The sequence below is a fragment of the Amaranthus tricolor genome, chromosome 5 (assembly GCF_026212465.1).
Source record: "Amaranthus tricolor cultivar Red isolate AtriRed21 chromosome 5, ASM2621246v1, whole genome shotgun sequence".
Lineage (NCBI taxonomy): Eukaryota > Viridiplantae > Streptophyta > Magnoliopsida > Caryophyllales > Amaranthaceae > Amaranthus > Amaranthus tricolor.
Genome location: NC_080051.1, coordinates 1,919,714 through 1,936,936, shown reverse-complemented (window position 1 = coordinate 1,936,936; position 17,223 = coordinate 1,919,714).

The following is a 17,223-nucleotide window of genomic DNA, read 5'->3' as shown; positions in this document are numbered from 1 at the left end:
TCATTGATCCTTGTTCATTCTTCATCGTTCATTCGTCATTGACCATTACTCCTTGTTCATTCTTCATCGTTCATTCTTCATTGATCATTGATCCTTGTTCATTCTTCATCGTTCATTCTTCTTTGATCATTGATCCTTGTTCATTCTTCATTGATCATTGATCCTTGTTCATTCTTCATCGTTCATTCGTCATTGATCATTGATCCTTTTTCATTTTCATCGTTCATTCGTCATTGATCATTGATCCTTGTTCATTCTTCATCGTTCATTCGTCATTGACCATTAATCCTTGTTCATTCTTCATCGTTCATTCTTCATTGATCATTGATCCTTGTTCATTCTTCATCATTCATTCGTCATTGACCATTAATCCTTGTTCATTCTTCATCGTTCATTCTTCATTGATCATTGATCCTTGTTCATTCTTCATCGTTCATTCTTCATTGAGCATTGATCCTTGTTCATTCTTCATCGTTCATTCGTCATTGACCATTAATCCTTGTTCATTCTTCATCGTTCATTCTTCATTGATCATTGTTCCTTGTTCATTCTTCATCGTTCATTCTTCATTGATCATTGATCCTTGTTCGTTCTTCATCGTTCATTCTTCATTGATCATTGATCCTTGTTCATTCTTCATCGTTCATTCGTCATTGATCATTGATCCTTGTTCATTCTTCATCGTTCATTCGTCATTGACCATTACTCCTTGTTCATTCTTCATCGTTCATTCTTCATTGATCATTGATCCTTGTTCATTCTTCATCGTTCATTCGTCATTGACCATTAATCCTTGTTCATTCTTCATCGTTCATTCTTCATTGATCATTGATCCTTGTTCATTCTTCATCGTTCATTCTTCATTGAGCATTGATCCTTGTTCATTCTTCATCGTTCATTCGTCATTGACCATTAATCCTTGTTCATTCTTCATCGTTCATTCTTCATTGATCATTGTTCCTTGTTCATTCTTCATCGTTCATTCTTCATTGATCATTGATCCTTGTTCGTTCTTCATCGTTCATTCTTCATTGATCATTGATCCTTGTTCATTCTTCATCGTTCATTCGTCATTGATCATTGATCCTTGTTCATTCTTCATCGTTCATTCGTCATTGACCATTACTCCTTGTTCATTCTTCATCGTTCATTCTTCATTGATCATTGATCCTTGTTCATTCTTCATCGTTCATTCGTCATTGATCATTGATCCTTGTTCATTCTTCATCGTTCATTCGTCATTGACCATTAATCCTTGTTCATTCTTCGTCGTTCATTCTTCATTGATCATTGATCCTTGTTCATTCTTCATCGTTCATTCTTCATTGATCATTGATCCTTGTTCATTCTTCATCGTTCATTCGTCATTGACCATTAATCCTTGTTCCTTCTTCATCGTTCATTCTTCATTGATCATTGTTCCTTGTTCATTCTTCATCGTTCATTCGTCATTGACCATTAATCCTTGTTCGTTCTTCATCGTTCATTCTTCATTGATCATTGATCCTTGTTCATTCTTCATCGTTCATTCTTCATTGAGCATTGATCCTTGTTCATTCTTCATCGTTCATTCGTCATTGACCATTCATCCTTGTTCATTCTTCGTCGTTCATTCTTCATTGATCATTGATCCTTGTTCATTCTTCATCGTTCATTCTTCATTGATCATTGATCCTTGTTCATTCTTCATCGTTCATTCTTCATTGATCATTGATCCTTGTTCATTCTTCATCGTTCATTCGTCATTGATCATTGATCCTTGTTCATTCTTCATCGTTCATTCGTCATTGACCATTAATCCTTGTTCATTCTTCGTCGTTCATTCTTCATTGATCATTGATCCTTGTTCATTCTTCATCGTTCATTCTTCATTGATCATTGATCCTTGTTCATTCTTCATCGTTCATTCGTCATTGACCATTAATCCTTGTTCATTCTTCATCGTTCATTCTTCATTGATCATTGTTCCTTGTTCATTCTTCATCGTTCATTCTTCATTGATCATTGATCCTTGTTCATTCTTCATCGTTCATTCGTCATTGACCATTAATCCTTGTTCATTCTTCATCGTTCATTCTTCATTGATCATTGTTCCTTGTTCATTCTTCATCGTTCATTCGTCATTGACCATTAATCCTTGTTCGTTCTTCATCGTTCATTCTTCATTGATCATTGATCCTTGTTCATTCTTCATCGTTCATTCTTCATTGAGCATTGATCCTTGTTCATTCTTCATCGTTCATTCGTCATTGACCATTAATCCTTGTTCATTCTTCATCGTTCATTCTTCATTTATCATTGTTCCTTGTTCATTCTTCATCGTTCATTCTTCATTGATCATTGATCCTTGTTCATTCTTCATCGTTCATTCTTCATTGATCATTGATCCTTGTTCATTCTTCATCGTTCATTCGTCATTGACCATTAATCCTTGTTCATTCTTCATCCTTCATTCTTCATTGACCGTTAATCGTTGTTCATTCTTCATCGTTCATTCTTCATTGATCTATGATTCTTGTTCATTCTTCATCGTTCATTCTTCATTGATCATTGATCGTTGTTAATTCTTCATCGTTCATTCGTCATTGATCATTGATCCTTGTTCATTCTTCATCGTTCATTCGTCATTGACCATTACTCCTTGTTCATTCTTCATCGTTCATTCTTCATTGATCATTGATCCTTGTTCATTCTTCATCGTTCATTCGTCATTGATCATTGATCATTGATCCTTGTTCATTCTTCATCGTTCATTCGTCATTGACCATTAATCCTTGTTCATTCTTCATCGTTCATTCTTCATTGATCATTACTCCTTGTTCATTCTTCATCGTTCATTCTTCATTGATCATTGATCCTTGTTCATTCTTCATCGTTCATTCGTCATTGACCATTAATCCTTGTTCATTCTTCATCGTTCATTCTTCTTTGATCATTGATCCTTGTTCATTCTTCATCGTTCATTCTTCTTTGATCATTGATCCTTGTTCATTCTTCATTGATCATTGATCCTTGTTCATTCTTCATCGTTCATTCGTCATTGATCATTGATCCTTGTTCATTCTTCATTGATCATTGATCCTTGTTCATTCTTCATCGTTCATTCTTCTTTGATCATTGATCCTTGTTCATTCTTCATTCATCATTGATCCTTGTTCATTCTTCATCGTTCATTCGTCATTGATCATTGATCCTTGTTCATTCTTCATCGTTCATTCGTCATTGACCATTAATCCTTGTTCATTCTTCATCGTTCATTCTTCATTGATCATTGATCATTGATCCTTGTTCATTCTTCATCGTTCATTCGTCATTGACCATTAATCCTTGTTCATTCTTCATCGTTCATTCTTCATTGATCATTGATCCTTGTTCATTCTTCATCGTTCATTTGTCATTGACCATTAATCCTTGTTCATTCTTCATCGTTCATTCTTCATTGATCATTGATCCTTGTTCATTCTTCATCGTTCATTTTTCATTGAGCATTGATCCTTGTTCATTCTTCATCGTTCATTCGTCATTGACCATTAATCCTTGTTCATTCTTCATCGTTCATTCTTCATTCTTCATTGATCATTGTTCCTTGTTCATTCTTCATCGTTCATTCTTCATTGATCATTGATCCTTGTTCGTTCTTCATCGTTCATTCTTCATTGATCATTGATCCTTGTTCATTCTTCATTGATCATTGATCCTTGTTCATTCTTCATCGTTCATTCGTCATTGATCATTGATCCTTGTTCATTCTTCATCGTTCATTCGTCATTGACCATTACTCCTTGTTCATTCTTCATCGTTCATTCTTCATTGATCATTGATCCTTGTTCATTCTTCATCGTTCATTCTTCTTTGATCATTGATCCTTGTTCATTCTTCATTGATCATTGATCCTTGTTCATTCTTCATCGTTCATTCGTCATTGATCATTGATCCTTGTTCATTTTCATCGTTCATTCGTCATTGATCATTGATCCTTGTTCATTCTTCATCGTTCATTCGTCATTGACCATTAATCCTTGTTCATTCTTCATCGTTCATTCTTCATTGATCATTGATCCTTGTTCATTCTTCATCGTTCATTCGTCATTGACCATTAATCCTTGTTCATTCTTCATCGTTCATTCTTCATTGATCATTGATCCTTGTTCATTCTTCATCGTTCATTCTTCATTGAGCATTGATCCTTGTTCATTCTTCATCGTTCATTCGTCATTGACCATTAATCCTTGTTCATTCTTCATCGTTCATTCTTCATTGATCATTGTTCCTTGTTCATTCTTCATCGTTCATTCTTCATTGATCATTGATCCTTGTTCGTTCTTCATCGTTCATTCTTCATTGATCATTGATCCTTGTTCATTCTTCATCCTTCATTCGTCATTGATCATTGATCCTTGTTCATTCTTCATCGTTCATTCGTCATTGACCATTACTCCTTGTTCATTCTTCATCGTTCATTCTTGATTGATCATTGATCCTTGTTCATTCTTCATCGTTCATTCGTCATTGATCATTGATCCTTGTTCATTCTTCATCGTTCATTCGTCATTGACCATTAATCCTTGTTCATTCTTCGTCGTTCATTCTTCATTGATCATTGATCCTTGTTCATTCTTCATCGTTCATTCTTCATTGATCATTGATCCTTGTTCATTCTTCATCGTTCATTCGTCATTGACCATTAATCCTTGTTCATTCTTCATCGTTCATTCTTCATTGATCATTGTTCCTTGTTCATTCTTCATCGTTCATTCGTCATTGACCATTAATCCTTGTTCATTCTTCATCGTTCATTCGTCATTGATCATTGATCCTTGTTCATTCTTCATCGTTCATTCGTCATTGACCATTAATCCTTGTTCATTCTTCGTCGTTCATTCTTCATTGATCATTGATCCTTGTTCATTCTTCATCGTTCATTCTTCATTGATCATTGATCCTTGTTCATTCTTCATCGTTCATTCGTCATTGACCATTAATCCTTGTTCATTCTTCATCGTTCATTCTTCATTGATCATTGTTCCTTGTTCATTCTTCATCGTTCATTCGTCATTGACCATTAATCCTTGTTCATTCTTCATCGTTCATTCTTCATTGATCATTGATCCTTGTTCATTCTTCATCGTTCATTCTTCATTGAGCATTGATCCTTGTTCATTCTTCATCGTTCATTCGTCATTGACCATTAATCCTTGTTCATTCTTCATCGTTCATTCTTCATTTATCATTGTTCCTTGTTCATTCTTCATCGTTCATTCTTCATTGATCATTGATCCTTGTTCATTCTTCATCGTTCATTCTTCATTGATCATTGATCCTTGTTCATTCTTCATCGTTCATTCGTCATTGACCATTAATCCTTGTTCATTCTTCATCGTTCATTCTTCATTGACCGTTAATCCTTGTTCATTCTTCATCGTTCATTCTTCATTGATCTATGATTCTTGTTCATTCTTCATCGTTCATTCTTCATTGATCATTGATCCTTGTTAATTCTTCATCGTTCATTCGTCATTGATCATTGATCCTTGTTCATTCTTCATCGTTCATTCGTCATTGACCATTACTCCTTGTTCATTCTTCATCGTTCATTCTTCATTGATCATTGATCCTTGTTCATTCTTTATCGTTCATTCGTCATTGATCATTGATCCTTGTTCATTCTTCATCGTTCATTCGTCATTGACCATTAATCCTTGTTCATTCTTCGTCGTTCATTCTTCATTGATCATTGATCCTTGTTCATTCTTCATCGTTCATTCTTCATTCATCATTGATCCTTGTTCATTCTTCATCGTTCATTCGTCATTGACCATTAATCCTTGTTCATTCTTCGTCGTTCATTCTTCATTGATAATTCCTTGTTCATTCTTCATCGTTCATTCTTCTTTGATCATTGATCCTTGTTCATTCTTCATTGATCATTGATCCTTGTTAATTCTTCATCGTTCATTCGTCATTGATCATTGATCCTTGTTCATTCTTCATCGTTCATTCGTCATTGATCATTGATCCTTGTTCATTCTTCATCGTTCATTCGTCATTGACCATTAATCCTTGTTCATTCTTCATCGTTCATTCTTCATTGATCATTGATCCTTGTTCATTCTTCATCGTTCATTCGTCATTGACCATTAATCCTTGTTCATTCTTCATCGTTTATTCGTCATTAATCATTGATCCTTGTTCATTCTTCATTGATCATTGATCCTTGTTCATTCTTCATCGTTCATTCGTCATTGATCATTGATCCTTGTTCATTCTTCATCGTTCATTCGTCATTGATCATTGATCCTTGTTCATTCTTCATCGTTCATTCGTCATTGACCATTAATCCTTGTTCATTCTTCATCGTTCATTCTTCATTGATCATTGATCCTTGTTAATTCTTCATCGTTCATTCGTTATTGACCATTAATCCTTGTTCATTCTTCATCGTTCATTCGTCATTGACCATTAATCCTTGTTCATTCTTCATCGTTCATTCTCCATTGATCATTGATCCTTGTTCATTCTTCATCGTTCATTCTTCATTGATCATTGATCCTTGTTCATTCTTCATCGTTCATTCGTTATTGACCATTAATCCTTGTTCATTCTTCATCGTTCATTCTTCATTGATCATTGTTCCTTGTTCATTCTTCATCGTTCATTCTTCATTGAGAATTGATCCTTGTTCATTCTTCATCGTTCATTCTTCATTGATCATTGATCCTTGTTCATTCTTCATCGTTCATTCTTCATTGATCATTGATCCTTGTTCATTCTTCATCGTTCATTCTTCTTTGATCATTGATCCTTGTTCATTCTTCATTGATCATTAATCCTTGTTCATTCTTCATCGTTCATTCGTCATTGATCATTGATCCTTGTTCATTCTTCATCGTTCATTCGTCATTGATCATTAATCCTTGTTCATTCTTCATCGTTCATTCGTCATTGACCATTAATCCTTGTTCATTCTTCATCGTTCATTCTTCATTGATCATTGATCCTTGTTCATTCTTCATCGTTCATTCGTCATTGACCATTAATCCTTGTTCATTCTTCATCGTTCATTCTTCATTGATCATTGATCCTTGTTCATTCTTCATCGTTCATTTGTCATTGACCATTAATCCTTGTTCATTCTTCATCGTTCATTCTTCATTGATCATTGATCCTTGTTCATTCTTCATCGTTCATTTTTCATTGAGCATTGATCCTTGTTCATTCTTCATCGTTCATTCGTCATTGACCATTAATCCTTGTTCATTCTTCATCGTTCATTCTTCATTCTTCATTGATCATTGTTCCTTGTTCATTCTTCATCGTTCATTCTTCATTGATCATTGATCCTTGTTCGTTCTTCATCGTTCATTCTTCATTGATCATTGATCCTTGTTCATTCTTCATTGATCATTGATCCTTGTTCATTCTTCATCGTTCATTCGTCATTGATCATTGATCCTTGTTCATTCTTCATCGTTCATTCGTCATTGACCATTACTCCTTGTTCATTCTTCATCGTTCATTCTTCATTGATCATTGATCCTTGTTCATTCTTCATCGTTCATTCTTCTTTGATCATTGATCCTTGTTCATTCTTCATTGATAATTGATCCTTGTTCATTCTTCATCGTTCATTCGTCATTGATCATTGATCCTTGTTCATTTTCATCGTTCATTCGTCATTGATCATTGATCCTTGTTCATTCTTCATCGTTCATTCGTCATTGACCATTAATCCTTGTTCATTCTTCATCGTTCATTCTTCATTGATCATTGATCCTTGTTCATTCTTCATCGTTCATTCGTCATTGACCATTAATCCTTGTTCATTCTTCATCGTTCATTCTTCATTGATCATTGATCCTTGTTCATTCTTCATCGTTCATTCTTCATTGAGCATTGATCCTTGTTCATTCTTCATCGTTCATTCGTCATTGACCATTAATCCTTGTTCATTCTTCATCGTTCATTCTTCATTGATCATTGTTCCTTGTTCATTCTTCATCGTTCATTCTTCATTGATCATTGATCCTTGTTCGTTCTTCATCGTTCATTCTTCATTGATCATTGATCCTTGTTCATTCTTCATCCTTCATTCGTCATTGATCATTGATCCTTGTTCATTCTTCATCGTTCATTCGTCATTGACCATTACTCCTTGTTCATTCTTCATCGTTCATTCTTGATTGATCATTGATCCTTGTTCATTCTTCATCGTTCATTCGTCATTGATCATTGATCCTTGTTCATTCTTCATCGTTCATTCGTCATTGACCATTAATCCTTGTTCATTCTTCGTCGTTCATTCTTCATTGATCATTGATCCTTGTTCATTCTTCATCGTTCATTCTTCATTGATCATTGATCCTTGTTCATTCTTCATCGTTCATTCGTCATTGACCATTAATCCTTGTTCATTCTTCATCGTTCATTCTTCATTGATCATTGTTCCTTGTTCATTCTTCATCGTTCATTCGTCATTGACCATTAATCCTTGTTCATTCTTCATCGTTCATTCTTCATTGATCATTGATCCTTGTTCATTCTTCATCGTTCATTCTTCATTGAGCATTGATCCTTGTTCATTCTTCATCGTTCATTCGTCATTGACCATTAATCCTTGTTCATTCTTCATCGTTCATTCTTCATTTATCATTGTTCCTTGTTCATTCTTCATCGTTCATTCTTCATTGATCATTGATCCTTGTTCATTCTTCATCGTTCATTCTTCATTGATCATTGATCCTTGTTCATTCTTCATCGTTCATTCGTCATTGACCATTAATCCTTGTTCATTCTTCATCGTTCATTCTTCATTGACCGTTAATCCTTGTTCATTCTTCATCGTTCATTCTTCATTGATCTATGATTCTTGTTCATTCTTCATCGTTCATTCTTCATTGATCATTGATCCTTGTTAATTCTTCATCGTTCATTCGTCATTGATCATTGATCCTTGTTCATTCTTCATCGTTCATTCGTCATTGACCATTACTCCTTGTTCATTCTTCATCGTTCATTCTTCATTGATCATTGATCCTTGTTCATTCTTTATCGTTCATTCGTCATTGATCATTGATCCTTGTTCATTCTTCATCGTTCATTCGTCATTGACCATTAATCCTTGTTCATTCTTCGTCGTTCATTCTTCATTGATCATTGATCCTTGTTCATTCTTCATCGTTCATTCTTCATTCATCATTGATCCTTGTTCATTCTTCATCGTTCATTCGTCATTGACCATTAATCCTTGTTCATTCTTCGTCGTTCATTCTTCATTGATAATTCCTTGTTCATTCTTCATCGTTCATTCTTCTTTGATCATTGATCCTTGTTCATTCTTCATTGATCATTGATCCTTGTTAATTCTTCATCGTTCATTCGTCATTGATCATTGATCCTTGTTCATTCTTCATCGTTCATTCGTCATTGATCATTGATCCTTGTTCATTCTTCATCGTTCATTCGTCATTGACCATTAATCCTTGTTCATTCTTCATCGTTCATTCTTCATTGATCATTGATCCTTGTTCATTCTTCATCGTTCATTCGTCATTGACCATTAATCCTTGTTCATTCTTCATCGTTTATTCGTCATTAATCATTGATCCTTGTTCATTCTTCATTGATCATTGATCCTTGTTCATTCTTCATCGTTCATTCGTCATTGATCATTGATCCTTGTTCATTCTTCATCGTTCATTCGTCATTGATCATTGATCCTTGTTCATTCTTCATCGTTCATTCGTCATTGACCATTAATCCTTGTTCATTCTTCATCGTTCATTCTTCATTGATCATTGATCCTTGTTCATTCTTCATCGTTCATTCGTTATTGACCATTAATCCTTGTTCATTCTTCATCGTTCATTCGTCATTGACCATTAATCCTTGTTCATTCTTCATCGTTCATTCTCCATTGATCATTGATCCTTGTTCATTCTTCATCGTTCATTCTTCATTGATCATTGATCCTTGTTCATTCTTCATCGTTCATTCGTTATTGACCATTAATCCTTGTTCATTCTTCATCGTTCATTCTTCATTGATCATTGTTCCTTGTTCATTCTTCATCGTTCATTCTTCATTGAGAATTGATCCTTGTTCATTCTTCATCGTTCATTCTTCATTGATCATTGATCCTTGTTCATTCTTCATCGTTCATTCTTCATTGATCATTGATCCTTGTTCATTCTTCATCGTTCATTCTTCTTTGATCATTGATCCTTGTTCATTCTTCATTGATCATTAATCCTTGTTCATTCTTCATCGTTCATTCGTCATTGATCATTGATCCTTGTTCATTCTTCATCGTTCATTCGTCATTGATCATTGATCCTTGTTCATTCTTCATCGTTCATTCGTCATTGACCATTAATCCTTGTTCATTCTTCATCGTTCATTCTTCATTGATCATTGATCCTTGTTCATTCTTCATCGTTCATTCGTCATTGACCATTAATCCTTGTTCATTCTTCATCGTTCATTCTTCATTGATCATTGATCCTTGTTCATTCTTCATCGTTCATTCTTCTTTGATCATTGATCCTTGTTCATTCTTCATTGATCATTGATCCTTGTTCATTCTTCATCGTTCATTCGTCATTGATCATTGATCCTTGTTCATTCTTCATTGATCATTGATCCTTGTTCATTCTTCATCGTTCATTCTTCTTTGATCATTGATCCTTGTTCATTCTTCATTGATCATTGATCCTTGTTCATTCTTCATCGTTCATTCGTCATTGATCATTGATCCTTGTTCATTCTTCATCGTTCATTCGTCATTGACCATTAATCCTTGTTCATTCTTCATCGTTCATTCTTCATTGATCATTGATCCTTGTTCATTCTTCATCGTTCATTCGTTATTGACCATTAATCCTTGTTCATTCTTCATCGTTCATTCGTCATTGACCATTAATCCTTGTTCATTCTTCATCGTTCATTCTTCATTGATCATTGATCCTTGTTCATTCCTCATCGTTCATTTGTCATTGACCATTAATCCTTGTTCATTCTTCATCGTTCATTCTTCATTGATCATTGATCCTTGTTCATTCTTCATCGTTCATTCGTCATTGACCATTAATCCTTGTTCATTCTTCATCGTTCATTCTTCATTGATCATTGATCCTTGTTCATTCTTCATCGTTCATTCTTCATTGAGCATTGATCCTTGTTCATTCTTCATCGTTCATTCGTCATTGACCATTAATCCTTGTTCATTCTTCATCGTTCATTCTTCATTGATCATTGTTCCTTGTTCATTCTTCATCGTTCATTCTTCATTGATCATTGATCCTTGTTCGTTCTTCATCGTTCATTCTTCATTGATCATTGATCCTTGTTCATTCTTTATTGATCATTGATCCTTGTTCATTCTTCATCGTTCATTCGTCATTGATCATTGATCCTTGTTCATTCTTCATCGTTCATTCGTCATTGACCATTACTCCTTGTTCATTCTTCATCGTTCATTCTTCATTGATCATTGATCCTTGTTCATTCTTCATCGTTCATTCTTCTTTGATCATTGATCCTTGTTCATTCTTTATTGATCATTGATCCTTGTTCATTCTTCATCGTTCATTCGTCATTGATCATTGATCCTTGTTCATTTTCATCGTTCATTCGTCATTGATCATTGATCCTTGTTCATTCTTCATCGTTCATTCTTCTTTGATCATTGATCCTTGTTCATTCTTCATTGATCATTGATCCTTGTTCATTCTTCATCGTTCATTCGTCATTGATCATTGATCCTTGTTCATTCTTCATTGATCATTGATCCTTGTTCATTCTTCATCGTTCATTCTTCTTTGATCATTGATCCTTGTTCATTCTTCATTGATCATTGATCCTTGTTCATTCTTCATCGTTCATTCGTCATTGATCATTGATCCTTGTTCATTCTTCATCGTTCATTCGTCATTGACCATTAATCCTTGTTCATTCTTCATCGTTCATTCTTCATTGATCATTGATCCTTGTTCATTCTTCATCGTTCATTCGTTATTGACCATTAATCCTTGTTCATTCTTCATCGTTCATTCGTCATTGACCATTAATCCTTGTTCATTCTTCATCGTTCATTCTTCATTGATCATTGATCCTTGTTCATTCCTCATCGTTCATTCGTCATTGACCATTAATCCTTGTTCATTCTTCATCGTTCATTCTTCATTGATCATTGATCCTTGTTCATTCTTCATCGTTCATTCGTCATTGACCATTAATCCTTGTTCATTCTTCATCGTTCATTCTTCATTGATCATTGATCCTTGTTCATTCTTCATCGTTCATTCTTCATTGAGCATTGATCCTTGTTCATTCTTCATCGTTCATTCGTCATTGACCATTAATCCTTGTTCATTCTTCATCGTTCATTCTTCATTGATCATTGTTCCTTGTTCATTCTTCATCGTTCATTCTTCATTGATCATTGATCCTTGTTCGTTCTTCATCGTTCATTCTTCATTGATCATTGATCCTTGTTCATTCTTTATTGATCATTGATCCTTGTTCATTCTTCATCGTTCATTCGTCATTGATCATTGATCCTTGTTCATTCTTCATCGTTCATTCGTCATTGACCATTACTCCTTGTTCATTCTTCATCGTTCATTCTTCATTGATCATTGATCCTTGTTCATTCTTCATCGTTCATTCTTCTTTGATCATTGATCCTTGTTCATTCTTTATTGATCATTGATCCTTGTTCATTCTTCATCGTTCATTCGTCATTGATCATTGATCCTTGTTCATTTTCATCGTTCATTCGTCATTGATCATTGATCCTTGTTCATTCTTCATCGTTCATTGGTCATTGACCATTAATCCTTATTCATTCTTCATCGTTCATTCTTCATTGATCATTGATCCTTGTTCATTCTTCATCGTTCATTCGTCATTGACCATTAATCCTTGTTCATTCTTCATCGTTCATTCTTCATTGATCATTGATCCTTGTTCATTCTTCATCGTTCATTCTTCATTGAGCATTGATCCTTGTTCATTCTTCATCGTTCATTCGTCATTGACCATTAATCCTTGTTCATTCTTCATCGTTCATTCTTCATTGATCATTGTTCCTTGTTCATTCTTCATCGTTCATTCTTCATTGATCATTGATCCTGATTCGTTCTTCATCGTTCATTCTTCATTGATCATTGATCCTTGTTCATTCTTCATCGTTCATTCGTCATTGATCATTGATCCTTGTTCATTCTTCATCGTTCATTCGTCATTGACCATTACTCCTTGTTCATTCTTCATCGTTCATTCTTCATTGATCATTGATCCTTGTTCATTCTTCATCGTTCATTCGTCATTGATCATTGATCCTTGTTCATTCTTCATCGTTCATTCGTCATTGACCATTAATCCTTGTTCATTCTTCATCGTTCATTCTTCATTGATCATTGTTCCTTGTTCATTCTTCATCGTTCATTCTTCATTGATCATTGATCCTTGTTCGTTCTTCATCGTTCATTCTTCATTGATCATTGATCCTTGTTCATTCTTCATTGATCATTGATCCTTGTTCATTCTTCATCGTTCATTCGTCATTGATCATTGATCCTTGTTCATTCTTCATCGTTCATTCGTCATTGACCATTACTCCTTGTTCATTCTTCATCGTTCATTCTTCATTGATCATTGATCCTTGTTCATTCTTCATCGTTCATTCTTCTTTGATCATTGATCCTTGTTCATTCTTTATTGATCATTGATCCTTGTTCATTCTTCATCGTTCATTCGTCATTGATCATTGATCCTTGTTCATTTTCATCGTTCATTCGTCATTGATCATTGATCCTTGTTCATTCTTCATCGTTCATTGGTCATTAACCATTAATCCTTGTTCATTCTTCATCGTTCATTCTTCATTGATCATTGATCCTTGTTCATTCTTCATCGTTCATTCGTCATTGACCATTAATCCTTGTTCATTCTTCATCGTTCATTCTTCATTGATCATTGATCCTTGTTCATTCTTCATCGTTCATTCTTCATTGAGCATTGATCCTTGTTCATTCTTCATCGTTCATTCGTCATTGACCATTAATCCTTGTTCATTCTTCATCGTTCATTCTTCATTGATCATTGTTCCTTGTTCATTCTTCATCGTTCATTCTTCATTGATCATTGATCCTGATTCGTTCTTCATCGTTCATTCTTCATTGATCATTGATCCTTGTTCATTCTTCATCGTTCATTCGTCATTGATCATTGATCCTTGTTCATTCTTCATCGTTCATTCGTCATTGACCATTACTCCTTGTTCATTCTTCATCGTTCATTCTTCATTGATCATTGATCCTTGTTCATTCTTCATCGTTCATTCGTCATTGATCATTGATCCTTGTTCATTCTTCATCGTTCATTCGTCATTGACCATTAATCCTTGTTCATTCTTCATCGTTCATTCTTCATTGATCATTGATCCTTGTTCATTCTTCATCGTTCATTCTTCATTGATCATTGATCCTTGTTCATTCTTCATCGTTCATTCGTCATTGACCATTACTCCTTGTTCATTCTTCATCGTTCATTCTTCATTGATCATTGATCCTTGTTCATTCTTCATCGTTCATTCGTCATTGATCATTGATCCTTGTTCATTCTTCATCGTTCATTCGTCATTGACCATTAATCCTTGTTCATTCTTCATCGTTCATTCTTCATTGATCATTGATCCTTGTTCATTCTTCATCGTTCATTCTTCATTGATCATTGAACCTTGTTCATTTTTCATCGTTCATTCGTCATTGACCATTAATCCTTGTTCATTCTTCATCGTTCATTCTTCATTGATCATTGTTCCTTGTTCATTCTTCATCGTTCATTCGTCATTGATCATTGATCCTTGTTCATTCTTCATCGTTCATTCGTCATTGACCGTTACTCCTTGTTCATTCTTCATCGTTCATTCTTCATTGATCATTGATCCTTGTTCATTCTTCATCGTTCATTCTTCTTTGATCATTGATCCTTGTTCATTCTTCATTGATCATTGATCCTTGTTCATTCTTCATCGTTCATTCGTCATTGATCATTGATCCTTGTTCATTCTTCATCGTTCATTCGTCATTGATCATTGATCCTTGTTCATTCTTCATCGTTCATTCGTCATTGACCATTAATCCTTGTTCATTCTTCATCGTTCATTCTTCATTGATCATTGATCCTTGTTCATTCTTCATCGTTCATTCGTTATTGACCATTAATCCTTGTTCATTCTTCATCGTTCATTCGTCATTGACCATTAATCCTTGTTCATTCTTCATCGTTCATTCTCCATTGATCATTGATCCTTGTTCATTCTTCATCGTTCATTCTTCATTGATCATTGATCCTTGTTCATTCTTCATCGTTCATTCGTTATTGACCATTAATCCTTGTTCATTCTTCATCGTTCATTCTTCATTGATCATTGTTCCTTGTTCATTCTTCATCGTTCATTCTTCATTGAGAATTGATCCTTGTTCATTCTTCATCGTTCATTCTTCATTGATCATTGATCCTTGTTCATTCTTCATCGTTCATTCTTCATTGATCATTGATCCTTGTTCATTCTTCATCGTTCATTCTTCTTTGATCATTGATCCTTGTTCATTCTTCATTGATCATTAATCCTTGTTCATTCTTCATCGTTCATTCGTCATTGATCATTGATCCTTGTTCATTCTTCATCGTTCATTCGTCATTGATCATTGATTCTTGTTCATTCTTCATCGTTCATTCGTCATTGACCATTAATCCTTGTTCATTCTTCATCGTTCATTCTTCATTGATCATTGATCCTTGTTCATTCTTCATCGTTCATTCGTCATTGACCATTAATCCTTGTTCATTCTTCATCGTTCATTCTTCATTGATCATTGATCCTTGTTCATTCTTCATCGTTCATTCTTCATTGAGCATTGATCCTTGTTCATTCTTCATCGTTCATTCGTCATTGACCATTAATCCTTGTTCATTCTTCATCGTTCATTCTTCATTGATCATTGATCCTTGTTCATTCTTCATCGTTCATTCGTCATTGACCATTACTCCTTGTTCATTCTTCATCGTTCATTCTTCATTGATCATTGATCCTTGTTCATTCTTCATTGTTTATTCGTCATTGATCATTGATCCTTGTTCATTCTTCATCGTTCATTCGTCATTGACCATTAATCCTTGTTCATTCTTCATCGTTCATTCTTCATTGATCATTGTTCCTTGTTCATTCTTCATCGTTCATTCTTCATTGATCATTGATCCTTGTTCGTTCTTCATCGTTCATTCTTCATTGATCATTGATCCTTGTTCATTCTTCATTGATCATTGATCCTTGTTCATTCTTCATCGTTCATTCGTCATTGATCATTGATCCTTGTTCATTCTTCATCGTTCATTCGTCATTGACCATTACTCCTTGTTCATTCTTCATCGTTCATTCTTCATTGATCATTGATCCTTGTTCATTCTTCATCGTTCATTCTTCTTTGATCATTGATCCTTGTTCATTCTTTATTGATCATTGATCCTTGTTCATTCTTCATCGTTCATTCGTCATTGATCATTGATCCTTGTTCATTTTCATCGTTCATTCGTCATTGATCATTGATCCTTGTTCATTCTTCATCGTTCATTGGTCATTGACCATTAATCCTTGTTCATTCTTCATCGTTCATTCTTCATTGATCATTGATCCTTGTTCATTCTTCATCGTTCATTCGTCATTGACCATTAATCCTTGTTCATTCTTCATCGTTCATTCTTCATTGATCATTGATCCTTGTTCATTCTTCATCGTTCATTCTTCATTGAGCATTGATCCTTGTTCATTCTTCATCGTTCATTCGTCATTGACCATTAATCCTTGTTCATTCTTCATCGTTCATTCTTCATTGATCATTGTTCCTTGTTCATTCTTCATCGTTCATTCTTCATTGATCATTGATCCTGATTCGTTTTTCATCGTTCATTCTTCATTGATCATTGATCCTTGTTCATTCTTCATCGTTCATTCGTCATTGATCATTGATCCTTGTTCATTCTTCATCGTTCATTCGTCATTGACCATTACTCCTTGTTCATTCTTCATCGTTCATTCTTCATTGATCATTGATCCTTGTTCATTCTTCATTGTTCATTCGTCATTGATCATTGATCCTTGTTCATTCTTCATCGTTCATTCGTCATTGACCATTAATCCTTGTTCATTCTTCATCGTTC